At 48.7% G+C, this 14,671-nt stretch overlaps 20 non-coding genes across 20 annotated transcripts; all 20 read right to left on the reverse strand.

The window, feature by feature from the left end:
• Positions 1–213: 213 nt before the first annotated feature.
• On the reverse strand, positions 214–329 carry LOC142703803 (U5 spliceosomal RNA). The gene has a single exon (XR_012867656.1). It is a non-coding gene; the product is annotated as a U5 spliceosomal RNA (small nuclear RNA).
• Positions 330–643: 314 nt separating this feature from the next.
• LOC142703815 (U5 spliceosomal RNA) lies at positions 644–759 on the reverse strand. The gene has a single exon (XR_012867667.1). It is a non-coding gene; the product is annotated as a U5 spliceosomal RNA (small nuclear RNA).
• A 289-nt stretch (positions 760–1,048) lies between these two features.
• LOC142703827 (U5 spliceosomal RNA) lies at positions 1,049–1,164 on the reverse strand. Its single transcript, XR_012867678.1, has one exon. It is a non-coding gene; the product is annotated as a U5 spliceosomal RNA (small nuclear RNA).
• A 6,364-nt stretch (positions 1,165–7,528) lies between these two features.
• Positions 7,529–7,644, reverse strand: LOC142703774 (U5 spliceosomal RNA). The gene has a single exon (XR_012867630.1). It is a non-coding gene; the product is annotated as a U5 spliceosomal RNA (small nuclear RNA).
• Positions 7,645–7,958: 314 nt separating this feature from the next.
• Positions 7,959–8,074, reverse strand: LOC142703778 (U5 spliceosomal RNA). The gene has a single exon (XR_012867634.1). It is a non-coding gene; the product is annotated as a U5 spliceosomal RNA (small nuclear RNA).
• A 314-nt stretch (positions 8,075–8,388) lies between these two features.
• Positions 8,389–8,504, reverse strand: LOC142703781 (U5 spliceosomal RNA). The gene has a single exon (XR_012867636.1). It is a non-coding gene; the product is annotated as a U5 spliceosomal RNA (small nuclear RNA).
• A 314-nt stretch (positions 8,505–8,818) lies between these two features.
• LOC142703782 (U5 spliceosomal RNA) lies at positions 8,819–8,934 on the reverse strand. The gene has a single exon (XR_012867637.1). It is a non-coding gene; the product is annotated as a U5 spliceosomal RNA (small nuclear RNA).
• Positions 8,935–9,248: 314 nt separating this feature from the next.
• On the reverse strand, positions 9,249–9,364 carry LOC142703783 (U5 spliceosomal RNA). Its single transcript, XR_012867638.1, has one exon. It is a non-coding gene; the product is annotated as a U5 spliceosomal RNA (small nuclear RNA).
• Positions 9,365–9,678: 314 nt separating this feature from the next.
• LOC142703784 (U5 spliceosomal RNA) lies at positions 9,679–9,794 on the reverse strand. Its single transcript, XR_012867639.1, has one exon. It is a non-coding gene; the product is annotated as a U5 spliceosomal RNA (small nuclear RNA).
• Positions 9,795–10,108: 314 nt separating this feature from the next.
• Positions 10,109–10,224, reverse strand: LOC142703785 (U5 spliceosomal RNA). The gene has a single exon (XR_012867640.1). It is a non-coding gene; the product is annotated as a U5 spliceosomal RNA (small nuclear RNA).
• A 314-nt stretch (positions 10,225–10,538) lies between these two features.
• Positions 10,539–10,654, reverse strand: LOC142703786 (U5 spliceosomal RNA). Its single transcript, XR_012867641.1, has one exon. It is a non-coding gene; the product is annotated as a U5 spliceosomal RNA (small nuclear RNA).
• Positions 10,655–10,968: 314 nt separating this feature from the next.
• Positions 10,969–11,084, reverse strand: LOC142703787 (U5 spliceosomal RNA). Its single transcript, XR_012867642.1, has one exon. It is a non-coding gene; the product is annotated as a U5 spliceosomal RNA (small nuclear RNA).
• Positions 11,085–11,398: 314 nt separating this feature from the next.
• LOC142703788 (U5 spliceosomal RNA) lies at positions 11,399–11,514 on the reverse strand. Its single transcript, XR_012867643.1, has one exon. It is a non-coding gene; the product is annotated as a U5 spliceosomal RNA (small nuclear RNA).
• Positions 11,515–11,828: 314 nt separating this feature from the next.
• LOC142703789 (U5 spliceosomal RNA) lies at positions 11,829–11,944 on the reverse strand. The gene has a single exon (XR_012867644.1). It is a non-coding gene; the product is annotated as a U5 spliceosomal RNA (small nuclear RNA).
• A 314-nt stretch (positions 11,945–12,258) lies between these two features.
• Positions 12,259–12,374, reverse strand: LOC142703792 (U5 spliceosomal RNA). Its single transcript, XR_012867646.1, has one exon. It is a non-coding gene; the product is annotated as a U5 spliceosomal RNA (small nuclear RNA).
• A 314-nt stretch (positions 12,375–12,688) lies between these two features.
• LOC142703830 (U5 spliceosomal RNA) lies at positions 12,689–12,804 on the reverse strand. Its single transcript, XR_012867681.1, has one exon. It is a non-coding gene; the product is annotated as a U5 spliceosomal RNA (small nuclear RNA).
• A 314-nt stretch (positions 12,805–13,118) lies between these two features.
• On the reverse strand, positions 13,119–13,234 carry LOC142703793 (U5 spliceosomal RNA). The gene has a single exon (XR_012867647.1). It is a non-coding gene; the product is annotated as a U5 spliceosomal RNA (small nuclear RNA).
• A 314-nt stretch (positions 13,235–13,548) lies between these two features.
• LOC142703794 (U5 spliceosomal RNA) lies at positions 13,549–13,664 on the reverse strand. The gene has a single exon (XR_012867648.1). It is a non-coding gene; the product is annotated as a U5 spliceosomal RNA (small nuclear RNA).
• A 314-nt stretch (positions 13,665–13,978) lies between these two features.
• On the reverse strand, positions 13,979–14,094 carry LOC142703795 (U5 spliceosomal RNA). The gene has a single exon (XR_012867649.1). It is a non-coding gene; the product is annotated as a U5 spliceosomal RNA (small nuclear RNA).
• A 314-nt stretch (positions 14,095–14,408) lies between these two features.
• Positions 14,409–14,524, reverse strand: LOC142703796 (U5 spliceosomal RNA). Its single transcript, XR_012867650.1, has one exon. It is a non-coding gene; the product is annotated as a U5 spliceosomal RNA (small nuclear RNA).
• Positions 14,525–14,671: the final 147 nt, after the last annotated feature.

Raw genomic sequence — 14,671 nt, forward strand, 5'->3', positions numbered from 1 at the left:
GACAGCACATACAAGAAACAATACATATGTTTCCCAGGCTCCTCTCTTCTTTTGGCTGCTTTCACTTGTTATCCACCCCGGCAACACAGTGCATAAACAAGTTTGCTTCTCAACGGAAGGAGGCCATCCATGTTGTCAATATGCAAATTCAGCCACTTTCAAGCCAACTGGAGCCAGAAATACACTCTTTCTGCTTTTCAACCTGAACAAGAAAACCCCAGCAAGCTGGAGCATGCAAAAATTGCTACAAAACTCAGTTTTGCTCCTCTCCACGGAAATCTTTAGTAAAAGGCGAAAGATTTATGCGTTCTGAAGAGAAACCAGAGTACTAAGGGACAAACTCTTCCTCCTTTCCTCACGCCATGGCCGCAGTCCTGTGTTAGCCCAGGGAGACCACCCGTAAGGGGGATAAAAACACAGACAGCACATACAAGAAACAATACATATGTTTCCCAGGCTCCTCTCTTCTTTTGGCTGCCACTTGGCAGCTTTCACTTGTTATCCACCCCGGCAACACAGTGCATAAACAAGTTTGCTTCTCAACGGAAGGAGGCCATCCATGTTGTCAATATGCAAATTCAGCCACTTTCAAGCCAACTGGAGCCAGAAATACACTCTTTCTGCTTTTCAACCTGAACAAGAAAACCCCAGCAAGCTGGAGCATGCAAAAATTGCTACAAAACTCAGTTTTGCTCCTCTCCACGGAAATCTTTAGTAAAAGGCGAAAGATTTATGCGTTCTGAAGAGAAACCAGAGTACTAAGGGACAAACTCTTCCTCCTTTCCTCACGCCATGGCCGCAGTCCTGTGTTAGCCCAGGGAGACCACCCGTAAGGGGGATAAAAACACATATGTTTCCCAGGCTCCTCTCTTCTTTTGGCTGCCACTTGGCAGCTTTCACTTGTTATCCACCCCGGCAACACAGTGCATAAACAAGTTTGCTTCTCAACGGAAGGAGGCCATCCATGTTGTCAATATGCAAATTCAGCCACTTTCAAGCCAACTGGAGCCAGAAATACACTCTTTCTGCTTTTCAACCTGAACAAGAAAACCCCAGCAAGCTGGAGCATGCAAAAATTGCTACAAAACTCAGTTTTGCTCCTCTCCACGGAAATCTTTAGTAAAAGGCGAAAGATTTATGCGTTCTGAAGAGAAACCAGAGTACTAAGGGACAAACTCTTCCTCCTTTCCTCAAGCCATGGCCGCAGTCCTGTGTTAGCCCAGGGAGACCACCCGTAAGGGGGATAAAAACACAGACAGCACATACAAGAAACAATACATATGTTTCCCAGGCTCCTCTCTTCTTTTGGCTGCCACTTGGCAGCTTTCACTTGTTATCCACCCCGGCAACACAGTGCATAAACAAGTTTGCTTCTCAACGGAAGGAGGCCATCCATGTTGTCAATATGCAAATTCAGCCACTTTCAAGCCAACTGGAGCCAGAAATACACTCTTTTTGTAGACACTGAAGCGCCTAGGGAGAGTGTCAGGGACTGCAAGGGGTTAAGAAAGGATGGAACGGTTTAAAATAATGCCCAGGATCAGGATTGGTCAACAAGGGGTAAGAGGGGCGTGGTTAAGAAGATATAAGGCAGAGGTTTGGAGCAGGAAGCCCTCTTACCTTCAAGCTGCAGTGGAAGAAACACCTTTGCTGCTGCTGTGGAGATTCAGAGCGTGGTCGTTAAGAAGATGGCAGAAGAACTGTTGCGGAAGGTGGCACAGCGGGTAGCGGCAGAGGGGCCTGCCTGGCTGGAATCCCTGTTGGAGGAAGGAGAGAGGCGAGGAGCTGAGCGGGGCATGGAACAGTCGGGAGCGGCTACCCGAGGTAGGCCGCAGCGCGTTACACGCCCTCCGGTTAGACTAAGCCCTAGCCCTGTTGCTATGAGGGGTGCTGTGACTGCTGCACAGTCATGCGGTGGTCCCAGCAGGTCCCCTAGGCCTATGTCGACGGGTGCTTCGTCGGTCGACATAGTGCCCCCCTCCCCCCCGTCCACTCGTCGCGCTGGCGTCCTTCCCCATGGCGGTAAGAGGGCGGCTGTTAAACCGGCACGGGCACGGTACAACCCGCCTCGAGCTGCTGATGCGGGCGCGGAGGCAGCGGCCGACTATCGTGACAGTGGGGTGAATATGGCGGACTCAGGCGACTGGTCCGACATGGTCGCTTACCATGCGGCATGTTCACAGGAGCTGGGACTTGCTTCTGGGGCCTGTGTGCAGCCGGGGTCGGCGCCATCTTTCCCCGTGCTGTTCTCTACGCAGCCAGAATTGGCGGCGGGGGGAACAGGGGCGGGACGTCCTGGCAGGCGCAGTGTAGCCAGGACACAAGATGGCGGCGCACGAAAAAAGAAGATGGCGGCGGGTGCGGGGAGGCGGACGGTGAGCAAGCAGCCCAGCCAGGGGGCGGGGGCTTCTGCGGTGCCTGTCGCTTCTCCACCCCGGTCCCCCCCGGGCCCCTGTCAGCACGGATCAGGGGCAGGGGGGGAGTGTGCTAGGAAAGATAGGAGTGAGGGTGTTTTGGATGCTATTTGCCCTTCTCCTGCCTTGTCATCTTTCTCTCCTGCAGGTCCAAGAAGGGAGCGTTCCAGGCGAGGGAGGAAACGCCATCATGGACGTCGCAGGTCAGGTGACGGGAAGAGGCGTGGTCGACGGTATTCCTCGTCTTCCAGCGATGGTTTCTCCTCCTCGTCTGCGACGACGTCCGCATCATCCGGATCATGGAGGAGATCCTCACGGCCGCAGAGACGCAGTCGGCGCCGGGAGGTGCAGCGCTTGTCGGTGGATCAGGAGCAGCTGTCCCAGGTTGTACCTCCCGCCGGGCCGGTGGAGGAGGTGCAGGCCGTGGTTCCAGTGCCGCGGCAAGTGGCTGAAGGACCCTCTGGAGTCGGTGGGACCTCTGGGAGCGGTGAGTCGGCCTGCGGTGACGCATGGCTTAATAAACCTAATGCAGCGGGTGCGGATTTGATTTCTGTTTTAAAAGCCGTGGTGGCTGGGTTGAAAGTGAATGAGGGAACGTCGTGTCCCTCTGTGCCACCAGAGGGAGCTATGCCCCCGTCTGAGAAAGAGAATGCTTTAGCTAGTTTGACGTTTAGAGATTCATTGTTTTGTGGAGTCGCTCCTCTCGGGACTCATTTGTCAGCTGAGGTCAAGGACAAGATTTGGAGGAATGAATTTGTGGATATTTGGTCCTTGGTCTCGGTGGAGCAGGTGACTGTCGACAAGGAGCGGGGCTTTGAGAGAGGTTCGGATAGGAAAGCAAAAGTAGCGAAAACATTTGGCAACTGGGTACAGTGTTACGCTACACTGGCTCATGTTATTTGCCAACGCTATCCTGGGAAAGGGGCCGAGTTGTTTGTCTATTTTGACACAATTTTCAGCGCCCACAGGCTGCACGGTGGTGCGGCCTGGTGGCGATATGATGAAGAATTTCGGCGACGTTTGGCTTTGTCGCCTGATATTAGTTGGGCGACGAAGGCAACGGACGTGTGGTTGCAGCTTATTTTAGCGCAAGGGAGTAGGCAACAACGCCCCTTTCCCAGTGCGGCCGCAGCACCGGGCCCCGCCCCTGGAGTTGCGGCCGCTAGGCCCACAGGTGCCTGTTGGCTCTACAATGAGGGCCACTGTCGTTTCTTTGCCACGTGCAAATTTCGACATGAATGCTCCATCTGTGGGGGCGCTCATTCGGCGCTCCGGTGTTTCCGGAGAGGTAAGCAGCCGGTAAAGGCACCTCCTTCCGGCGCAGCGGAGAACGCCGGTGAACGTGCTCGAGATGGGCCCATGGTTAGAGCGGTACCACAGGAGGCGGGAAGCAGAGGTGCTCACTAACGGGTTTTCGTTTGGTTTTGAGATTCCTTTTGAATATTCTGCGACATTGTCATTGGCTGACAATTTGAAGTCGATCAATGAGAATGTGGGCATTACGCGGCGTTGTTAGCCAAATCTGATATTGAAGCGGCCTTTCGTTTGCTGCCGGTTCATTCGGAGTGTTTTCACCTGCTGGGTTGTTGTTTAGACAAAGGGTTTTACGTGGATATGTGCCTTCCTATGGGTTGTTCAATATCATGCAGTTACTTTGAGATGTTTGCGTCATTTTTAGAGTGGGTAGTTCGTTTGGAGTCTGGTGGTGACTCGGTCATTCATTATCTGGATGATTTTCTTTTTGTGGGCCCGGGGGGCTCTGGGTTGTGCAGCACGTTGCTGAGAGTGTTTCGACAGGTGATGTCGCGTTTCGGGGTACCTATTTCAGAGGATAAGACGGAAGGTCCTGTAACGGTTTTGTCATTTTTGGGTATCGAAATAGATAGCGAGCGGATGATTTTTCGGTTGCCAGATGATAAATTGGCAAGGCTAGTGACGCAGGTTGACCAGGTCATGGGGTCGAAAAAAGTGACGTTAAAACAGTTACAGTCGTTAATGGGATTGCTGGTGTTTGCTTGTCGTATAATTCCAATGGGTCGTGTTTTTTCTAGGCGTTTGTCTTTAGCCACTAGAGGTATCTCGAAGCCAAATCATTTTATCAGGGTAACCTCTTGTATGAGGAAGGATTTGTTTGTTTGGCATTCTTTTTGAGTTCGTTTAACGGGAGGTCGGTGTGTCAGGACGCTGAGTTGTCTAATGTAGATTTGGAATTATTTACGGATGCAGCCGGAAGTGATGGTTTTGGAGCAATTTTGGGCCGAAGTTGGTGTAGATCCCCTTGGCCCTTGCATTGGAGTGATTTGGGAGTCTTACGTAATTTAACGCTATTGGAATTGTTTCCTATTATAGTTGCAATAGAGTTATGGGGTAGCGTGATGGTGAATAAGAGGATTGTATTTTGGACAGACAACATGGCGGTGGTGCATGCGGTGAACGGGTTGTCGTCTAGTTCGTTGCCGGTATTAGCTTTATTAAGACGGTTGGTTTTGAAGTGTTTGCGTTTGAATGTGTGGTTTCGTGCAAAACATGTTCCGGGTGTCAGTAATGTGATGGCTGATGCTTTGTCTCGTTCACAGATGTCCCGGTTTCGGGAATTGCACCCGGCAGCTTTGGCAGAAGGGGTGTCCCCCCCCCTTCACTTATGGGCCCTGGTCGAGGACAACTTATGAGACTGTTGAGGGGTTCGGTGGTACCGGCGACTTGGAAGAGTCATTGCAGAGCGTGGGATCGGTGGTTGGAGATTGCGGGGAATGACTTCCCATCACAGGAGGGGTGTCACCTGGACGTCACGTTAGCAAGTTTGGTACAAATACGTCAGGAAGGGGGTAGTGCGGCCACGGCGAGCAAGTTTTTAGCAGGAGTGGCCTTTATGTTAAAATTGTGGGGATGCAGAGATGTTACAAAAGAATTTGTAGTTCGGCAGTCTTTAAAAGGGTGGAAAAAAGAGGCGTGTTCAAGGGACACGAGGCGGCCAGTATCTTTTTCACTTTTGGGTCGGCTGCTAGCCGTTTTATGTTTTGTGTGTCGGGATGAATATGAAGTGTCCTTGTTCGGCGCGGCGTTTTCGTTGGCTTTCTTTGCCGCTTTGCGGGTTAGTGAGCTGGTTCCGCACAGAGTAAGTGCGAGCGGTGGTCTTCTCGGATCGGATGTAGTAACGTTGGGAGATTCTCTCAGGGTCTGTGTGCGGAGGTCAAAGACTGATGTGGTAGGAAAGGGGGCTTGGCTGTCGATTGGGAGGATTGGGGGCAGTATTGCCCGGTAAAATGGGTCCAGGAATTCGTGTTGGTCCGAGTGCCCGGGACGCAATTCTTGATCCATCAGGATGGATCCGCGATGTCGCGTTTTCAATTTGAGGCGATTTTTAAGGCCGGCTTGAAGTATCTAGGTTTGCCGCCGGGCGAGTTTGGTACACATTCATTTAGGATAGGTGCGGCAACTGAGGCGGATGCCTTGGGCTTGGATTCAGCGGCTATCATGAGTCTGGGTAGATGGCGCTCTAATAGCTATAAGTCATATGTGCGACCTGATCTGGTTTTAAAGATGGTGTAAGCTGGAAGTTTTCATAAGAAAGGTCGCCCCCTCCCCTTCCCCCCCCCCCCCCCCTGTTTTTCCTTCCTGTTATATGGAGTGTTATGTTAACCCTGCCTGTAATTTTCATTTGACCGGAATGTAGCTTAATTTCTTTGTTAGGGTTGCGGCGCCCCCAAGTGTGGATCTTGGGGCATTCGTATGTGCATTGGGCAGCGGTTCGAGCGGGTCGAAGGCCATTAGGTCCGAATTTGGGCCTCGCACAGGCCGACGTCCATTGGAGAGGTGTCCGGGGATTACGGTGGGTGCAGTTACTGCCAGAAGTAGTGGCAGTTACAAGGCACACGTACGGACCTGTTGTCCTAATCATCCATGCGGGTGGAAATGATATCGGCCAAGTGAAAATGGCTGAGTTATTGTCAATTATACGAACTGATTTGGCGCGTTTTCGGGATCTGTTCGCCCGTTGCGTGATAGTTTGGTCCGAAATAGTGGCGCGCACGGTGTGGCGAGGAGCGAGGAATATGGCAGCTTTGGAGAGAGTGCGCAGGTTAATTAATGTGCGGGTGTCGCGGTTCATTCGCTCTATAGGGGGGATCGGGTTGCGACACCAATCCCTGGAGGGTGATAATGCAGATCTGCTGGCACCGGATGGAGTGCATCTGAATGATATCGGGCTCGATATCTTTTTATTGGATCTCTTGGATGGTGCCGAGAGAGGGCTGGCGTTGCTTGGTGGGGGTGGTCGGGGGACTGAGTAGGTTTCTCAGTTCCCCCTTCTTGGCGGAAAGTACGGCAGATGAAGACGGCGTTAGCACCCTACATGCCTGATGGAGACAGGGAGCATCGGCATTTCAGGAGGAGAGGAAATAAATAAATATATATATGTCTTCATGCCGATGGTTGTAAATAATAATAAAGCTGTGGCCACTTCCACATTTGCATAAAGAAGGTGTTGGTGTGTTAATTCAAAGAAGGATGGTTAAGGTCCTGGGCAGGTAAAGTGGATAATGGGTCCTTGCAGTCTTGTAGACACTGAAGCGCCTAGGGAGAGTGTCAGGGACTGCAAGGGGTTAAGAAAGGATGGAACGGTTTAAAATAATGCCCAGGATCAGGATTGGTCAACAAGGGGTAAGAGGGGCGTGGTTAAGAAGATATAAGGCAGAGGTTTGGAGCAGGAAGCCCTCTTACCTTCAAGCTGCAGTGGAAGAAACACCCGCCCTCCCTCCCCTGGTGGTTTTGGTTTTGTTTTTTTAAATTTTTCTACGGTTATATTCTTGTTCTGGCGTTTTTCTGGTTTTTTCGTAGATGTCACAGCTGGCGGAAAGTACGGCAGATGAAGACGGAGGTAGCACCCTACATGCCTGATGGAGACAGGGAGCATCGGCATTTCAGGAGGAGAGGAAATAAATAAATATATATATGTCTTCATGCCGATGGTTGTAAATAATAATAAAGCTGTGGCCACTTCCACATTTGCATAAAGAAGGTGTTGGTGTGTTAATTCAAAGAAGGATGGTTAAGGTCCTGGGCAGGTAAAGTGGATAATGGGTCCTTGCAGTCCTGCTTTTCAACCTGAACAAGAAAACCCCAGCAAGCTGGAGCATGCAAAAATTGCTACAAAACTCAGTTTTGCTCCTCTCCACAGAAATCTTTAGTAAAAGGCGAAAGATTTATGCGTTCTGAAGAGAAACCAGAGTACTAAGGGACAAACTCTTCCTCCTTTCCTCACGCCATGGCCGCAGTCCTGTGTTAGCCCAGGGAGACCACCCGTAAGGGGGATAAAAACACAGACAGCACATACAAGAAACAATACATATGTTTCCCAGGCTCCTCTCTTCTTTTGGCTGCCACTTGGCAGCTTTCACTTGTTATCCACCCCGGCAACACAGTGCATAAACAAGTTTGCTTCTCAACGGAAGGAGGCCATCCATGTTGTCAATATGCAAATTCAGCCACTTTCAAGCCAACTGGAGCCAGAAATACACTCTTTCTGCTTTTCAACCTGAACAAGAAAACCCCAGCAAGCTGGAGCATGCAAAAATTGCTACAAAACTCAGTTTTGCTCCTCTCCACGGAAATCTTTAGTAAAAGGCGAAAGATTTATGCGTTCTGAAGAGAAACCAGAGTACTAAGGGACAAACTCTTCCTCCTTTCCTCAAGCCATGGCCGCAGTCCTGTGTTAGCCCAGGGAGACCACCCGTAAGGGGGATAAAAACACAGACAGCACATACAAGAAACAATACATATGTTTCCCAGGCTCCTCTCTTCTTTTGGCTGCCACTTGGCAGCTTTCACTTGTTATCCACCCCAGCAACACAGTGCATAAACAAGTTTGCTTCTCAACGGAAGGAGGCCATCCATGTTGTCAATATGCAAATTCAGCCACTTTCAAGCCAACTGGAGCCAGAAATACACTCTTTCTGCTTTTCAACCTGAACAAGAAAACCCCAGCAAGCTGGAGCATGCAAAAATTGCTACAAAACTCAGTTTTGCTCCTCTCCACGGAAATCTTTAGTAAAAGGCGAAAGATTTATGCGTTCTGAAGAGAAACCAGAGTACTAAGGGACAAACTCTTCCTCCTTTCCTCACGCCATGGCCGCAGTCCTGTGTTAGCCCAGGGAGACCACCCGTAAGGGGGATAAAAACACAGACAGCACATACAAGAAACAATACATATGTTTCCCAGGCTCCTCTCTTCTTTTGGCTGCCACTTGGCAGCTTTCACTTGTTATCCACCCCGGCAACACAGTGCATAAACAAGTTTGCTTCTCAACGGAAGGAGGCCATCCATGTTGTCAATATGCAAATTCAGCCACTTTCAAGCCAACTGGAGCCAGAAATACACTCTTTCTGCTTTTCAACCTGAACAAGAAAACCCCAGCAAGCTGGAGCATGCAAAAATTGCTACAAAACTCAGTTTTGCTCCTCTCCACGGAAATCTTTAGTAAAAGGCGAAAGATTTATGCGTTCTGAAGAGAAACCAGAGTACTAAGGGACAAACTCTTCCTCCTTTCCTCACGCCATGGCCGCAGTCCTGTGTTAGCCCAGGGAGACCACCCGTAAGGGGGATAAAAACACAGACAGCACATACAAGAAACAATACATATGTTTCCCAGGCTCCTCTCTTCTTTTGGCTGCCACTTGGCAGCTTTCACTTGTTATCCACCCCGGCAACACAGTGCATAAACAAGTTTGCTTCTCAACGGAAGGAGGCCATCCATGTTGTCAATATGCAAATTCAGCCACTTTCAAGCCAACTGGAGCCAGAAATACACTCTTTCTGCTTTTCAACCTGAACAAGAAAACCCCAGCAAGCTGGAGCATGCAAAAATTGCTACAAAACTCAGTTTTGCTCCTCTCCACGGAAATCTTTAGTAAAAGGCGAAAGATTTATGCGTTCTGAAGAGAAACCAGAGTACTAAGGGACAAACTCTTCCTCCTTTCCTCACGCCATGGCCGCAGTCCTGTGTTAGCCCAGGGAGACCACCCGTAAGGGGGATAAAAACACAGACAGCACATACAAGAAACAATACATATGTTTCCCAGGCTCCTCTCTTCTTTTGGCTGCCACTTGGCAGCTTTCACTTGTTATCCACCCCGGCAACACAGTGCATAAACAAGTTTGCTTCTCAACGGAAGGAGGCCATCCATGTTGTCAATATGCAAATTCAGCCACTTTCAAGCCAACTGGAGCCAGAAATACACTCTTTCTGCTTTTCAACCTGAACAAGAAAACCCCAGCAAGCTGGAGCATGCAAAAATTGCTACAAAACTCAGTTTTGCTCCTCTCCACGGAAATCTTTAGTAAAAGGCGAAAGATTTATGCGTTCTGAAGAGAAACCAGAGTACTAAGGGACAAACTCTTCCTCCTTTCCTCAAGCCATGGCCGCAGTCCTGTGTTAGCCCAGGGAGACCACCCGTAAGGGGGATAAAAACACAGACAGCACATACAAGAAACAATACATATGTTTCCCAGGCTCCTCTCTTCTTTTGGCTGCCACTTGGCAGCTTTCACTTGTTATCCACCCCAGCAACACAGTGCATAAACAAGTTTGCTTCTCAACGGAAGGAGGCCATCCATGTTGTCAATATGCAAATTCAGCCACTTTCAAGCCAACTGGAGCCAGAAATACACTCTTTCTGCTTTTCAACCTGAACAAGAAAACCCCAGCAAGCTGGAGCATGCAAAAATTGCTACAAAACTCAGTTTTGCTCCTCTCCACGGAAATCTTTAGTAAAAGGCGAAAGATTTATGCGTTCTGAAGAGAAACCAGAGTACTAAGGGACAAACTCTTCCTCCTTTCCTCACGCCATGGCCGCAGTCCTGTGTTAGCCCAGGGAGACCACCCGTAAGGGGGATAAAAACACAGACAGCACATACAAGAAACAATACATATGTTTCCCAGGCTCCTCTCTTCTTTTGGCTGCCACTTGGCAGCTTTCACTTGTTATCCACCCCGGCAACACAGTGCATAAACAAGTTTGCTTCTCAACGGAAGGAGGCCATCCATGTTGTCAATATGCAAATTCAGCCACTTTCAAGCCAACTGGAGCCAGAAATACACTCTTTCTGCTTTTCAACCTGAACAAGAAAACCCCAGCAAGCTGGAGCATGCAAAAATTGCTACAAAACTCAGTTTTGCTCCTCTCCACGGAAATCTTTAGTAAAAGGCGAAAGATTTATGCGTTCTGAAGAGAAACCAGAGTACTAAGGGACAAACTCTTCCTCCTTTCCTCACGCCATGGCCGCAGTCCTGTGTTAGCCCAGGGAGACCACCCGTAAGGGGGATAAAAACACAGACAGCACATACAAGAAACAATACATATGTTTCCCAGGCTCCTCTCTTCTTTTGGCTGCCACTTGGCAGCTTTCACTTGTTATCCACCCCGGCAACACAGTGCATAAACAAGTTTGCTTCTCAACGGAAGGAGGCCATCCATGTTGTCAATATGCAAATTCAGCCACTTTCAAGCCAACTGGAGCCAGAAATACACTCTTTCTGCTTTTCAACCTGAACAAGAAAACCCCAGCAAGCTGGAGCATGCAAAAATTGCTACAAAACTCAGTTTTGCTCCTCTCCACGGAAATCTTTAGTAAAAGGCGAAAGATTTATGCGTTCTGAAGAGAAACCAGAGTACTAAGGGACAAACTCTTCCTCCTTTCCTCACGCCATGGCCGCAGTCCTGTGTTAGCCCAGGGAGACCACCCGTAAGGGGGATAAAAACACAGACAGCACATACAAGAAACAATACATATGTTTCCCAGGCTCCTCTCTTCTTTTGGCTGCCACTTGGCAGCTTTCACTTGTTATCCACCCCGGCAACACAGTGCATAAACAAGTTTGCTTCTCAACGGAAGGAGGCCATCCATGTTGTCAATATGCAAATTCAGCCACTTTCAAGCCAACTGGAGCCAGAAATACACTCTTTCTGCTTTTCAACCTGAACAAGAAAACCCCAGCAAGCTGGAGCATGCAAAAATTGCTACAAAACTCAGTTTTGCTCCTCTCCACGGAAATCTTTAGTAAAAGGCGAAAGATTTATGCGTTCTGAAGAGAAACCAGAGTACTAAGGGACAAACTCTTCCTCCTTTCCTCACGCCATGGCCGCAGTCCTGTGTTAGCCCAGGGAGACCACCCGTAAGGGGGATAAAAACACAGACAGCACATACAAGAAACAATACATATGTTTCCCAGGCTCCTCTCTTCTTTTGGCTGCCACTTGGCAGCTTTCACTTGTTATCCACCCCGGCAACACAGTGCATAAACAAGTTTGCTTCTCAACGGAAGGAGGCCATCCATGTTGTCAATATGCAAATTCAGCCACTTTCAAGCCAACTGGAGCCAGAAATACACTCTTTCTGCTTTTCAACCTGAACAAGAAAACCCCAGCAAGCTGGAGCATGCAAAAATTGCTACAAAACTCAGTTTTGCTCCTCTCCACGGAAATCTTTAGTAAAAGGCGAAAGATTTATGCGTTCTGAAGAGAAACCAGAGTACTAAGGAACAAACTCTTCCTCCTTTCCTCAAGCCATGGCCGCAGTCCTGTGTTAGCCCAGGGAGACCACCCGTAAGGGGGATAAAAACACAGACAGCACATACAAGAAACAATACATATGTTTCCCAGGCTCCTCTCTTCTTTTGGCTGCCACTTGGCAGCTTTCACTTGTTATCCACCCCAGCAACACAGTGCATAAACAAGTTTGCTTCTCAACGGAAGGAGGCCATCCATGTTGTCAATATGCAAATTCAGCCACTTTCAAGCCAACTGGAGCCAGAAATACACTCTTTCTGCTTTTCAACCTGAACAAGAAAACCCCAGCAAGCTGGAGCATGCAAAAATTGCTACAAAACTCAGTTTTGCTCCTCTCCACGGAAATCTTTAGTAAAAGGCGAAAGATTTATGCGTTCTGAAGAGAAACCAGAGTACTAAGGGACAAACTCTTCCTCCTTTCCTCACGCCATGGCCGCAGTCCTGTGTTAGCCCAGGGAGACCACCCGTAAGGGGGATAAAAACACAGACAGCACATACAAGAAACAATACATATGTTTCCCAGGCTCCTCTCTTCTTTTGGCTGCCACTTGGCAGCTTTCACTTGTTATCCACCCCGGCAACACAGTGCATAAACAAGTTTGCTTCTCAACGGAAGGAGGCCATCCATGTTGTCAATATGCAAATTCAGCCACTTTCAAGCCAACTGGAGCCAGAAATACACTCTTTCTGCTTTTCAACCTGAACAAGAAAACCCCAGCAAGCTGGAGCATGCAAAAATTGCTACAAAACTCAGTTTTGCTCCTCTCCACGGAAATCTTTAGTAAAAGGCGAAAGATTTATGCGTTCTGTAGAGAAACCAGAGTACTAAGGGACAAACTCTTCCTCCTTTCCTCACGCCATGGCCGCAGTCCTGTGTTAGCCCAGGGAGACCACCCGTAAGGGGGATAAAAACACAGACAGCACATACAAGAAACAATACATATGTTTCCCAGGCTCCTCTCTTCTTTTGGCTGCCACTTGGCAGCTTTCACTTGTTATCCACCCCGGCAACACAGTGCATAAACAAGTTTGCTTCTCAACGGAAGGAGGCCATCCATGTTGTCAATATGCAAATTCAGCCACTTTCAAGCCAACTGGAGCCAGAAATACACTCTTTCTGCTTTTCAACCTGAACAAGAAAACCCCAGCAAGCTGGAGCATGCAAAAATTGCTACAAAACTCAGTTTTGCTCCTCTCCACGGAAATCTTTAGTAAAAGGCGAAAGATTTATGCGTTCTGAAGAGAAACCAGAGTACTAAGGGACAAACTCTTCCTCCTTTCCTCAAGCCATGGCCGCAGTCCTGTGTTAGCCCAGGGAGACCACCCGTAAGGGGGATAAAAACACAGACAGCACATACAAGAAACAATACATATGTTTCCCAGGCTCCTCTCTTCTTTTGGCTGCCACTTGGCAGCTTTCACTTGTTATCCACCCCGGCAACACAGTGCATAAACAAGTTTGCTTCTCAACGGAAGGAGGCCATCCATGTTGTCAATATGCAAATTCAGCCACTTTCAAGCCAACTGGAGCCAGAAATACACTCTTTCTGCTTTTCAACCTGAACAAGAAAACCCCAGCAAGCTGGAGCATGCAAAAATTGCTACAAAACTCAGTTTTGCTCCTCTCCACGGAAATCTTTAGTAAAAGGCGAAAGATTTATGCGTTCTGAAGAGAAACCAGAGTACTAAGGGACAAACTCTTCCTCCTTTCCTCACGCCATGGCCGCAGTCCTGTGTTAGCCCAGGGAGACCACCCGTAAGGGGGATAAAAACACAGACAGCACATACAAGAAACAATACATATGTTTCCCAGGCTCCTCTCTTCTTTTGGCTGCCACTTGGCAGCTTTCACTTGTTATCCACCCCGGCAACACAGTGCATAAACAAGTTTGCTTCTCAACGGAAGGAGGCCATCCATGTTGTCAATATGCAAATTCAGCCACTTTCAAGCCAACTGGAGCCAGAAATACACTCTTTCTGCTTTTCAACCTGAACAAGAAAACCCCAGCAAGCTGGAGCATGCAAAAATTGCTACAAAACTCAGTTTTGCTCCTCTCCACGGAAATCTTTAGTAAAAGGCGAAAGATTTATGCGTTCTGAAGAGAAACCAGAGTACTAAGGGACAAACTCTTCCTCCTTTCCTCACGCCATGGCCGCAGTCCTGTGTTAGCCCAGGGAGACCACCCGTAAGGGGGATAAAAACACAGACAGCACATACAAGAAACAATACATATGTTTCCCAGGCTCCTCTCTTCTTTTGGCTGCCACTTGGCAGCTTTCACTTGTTATCCACCCCGGCAACACAGTGCATAAACAAGTTTGCTTCTCAACGGAAGGAGGCCATCCATGTTGTCAATATGCAAATTCAGCCACTTTCAAGCCAACTGGAGCCAGAAATACACTCTTTCTGCTTTTCAACCTGAACAAGAAAACCCCAGCAAGCTGGAGCATGCAAAAATTGCTACAAAACTCAGTTTTGCTCCTCTCCACGGAAATCTTTAGTAAAAGGCGAAAGATTTATGCGTTCTGAAGAGAAACCAGAGTACTAAGGGACAAACTCTTCCTCCTTTCCTCACGCCATGGCCGCAGTCCTGTGTTAGCCCAGGGAGACCACCCGTAAGGGGGATAAAAACACAGACAGCACATACAAGAAACAATACATATGTTTCCCAGGCTCCTCTCTTCTTTTGGCT

The sequence above is a fragment of the Rhinoderma darwinii genome, unplaced genomic scaffold, assembly GCF_050947455.1.
Source record: "Rhinoderma darwinii isolate aRhiDar2 unplaced genomic scaffold, aRhiDar2.hap1 Scaffold_2874, whole genome shotgun sequence".
Classification (NCBI taxonomy): Eukaryota; Metazoa; Chordata; class Amphibia; order Anura; family Rhinodermatidae; genus Rhinoderma; species Rhinoderma darwinii.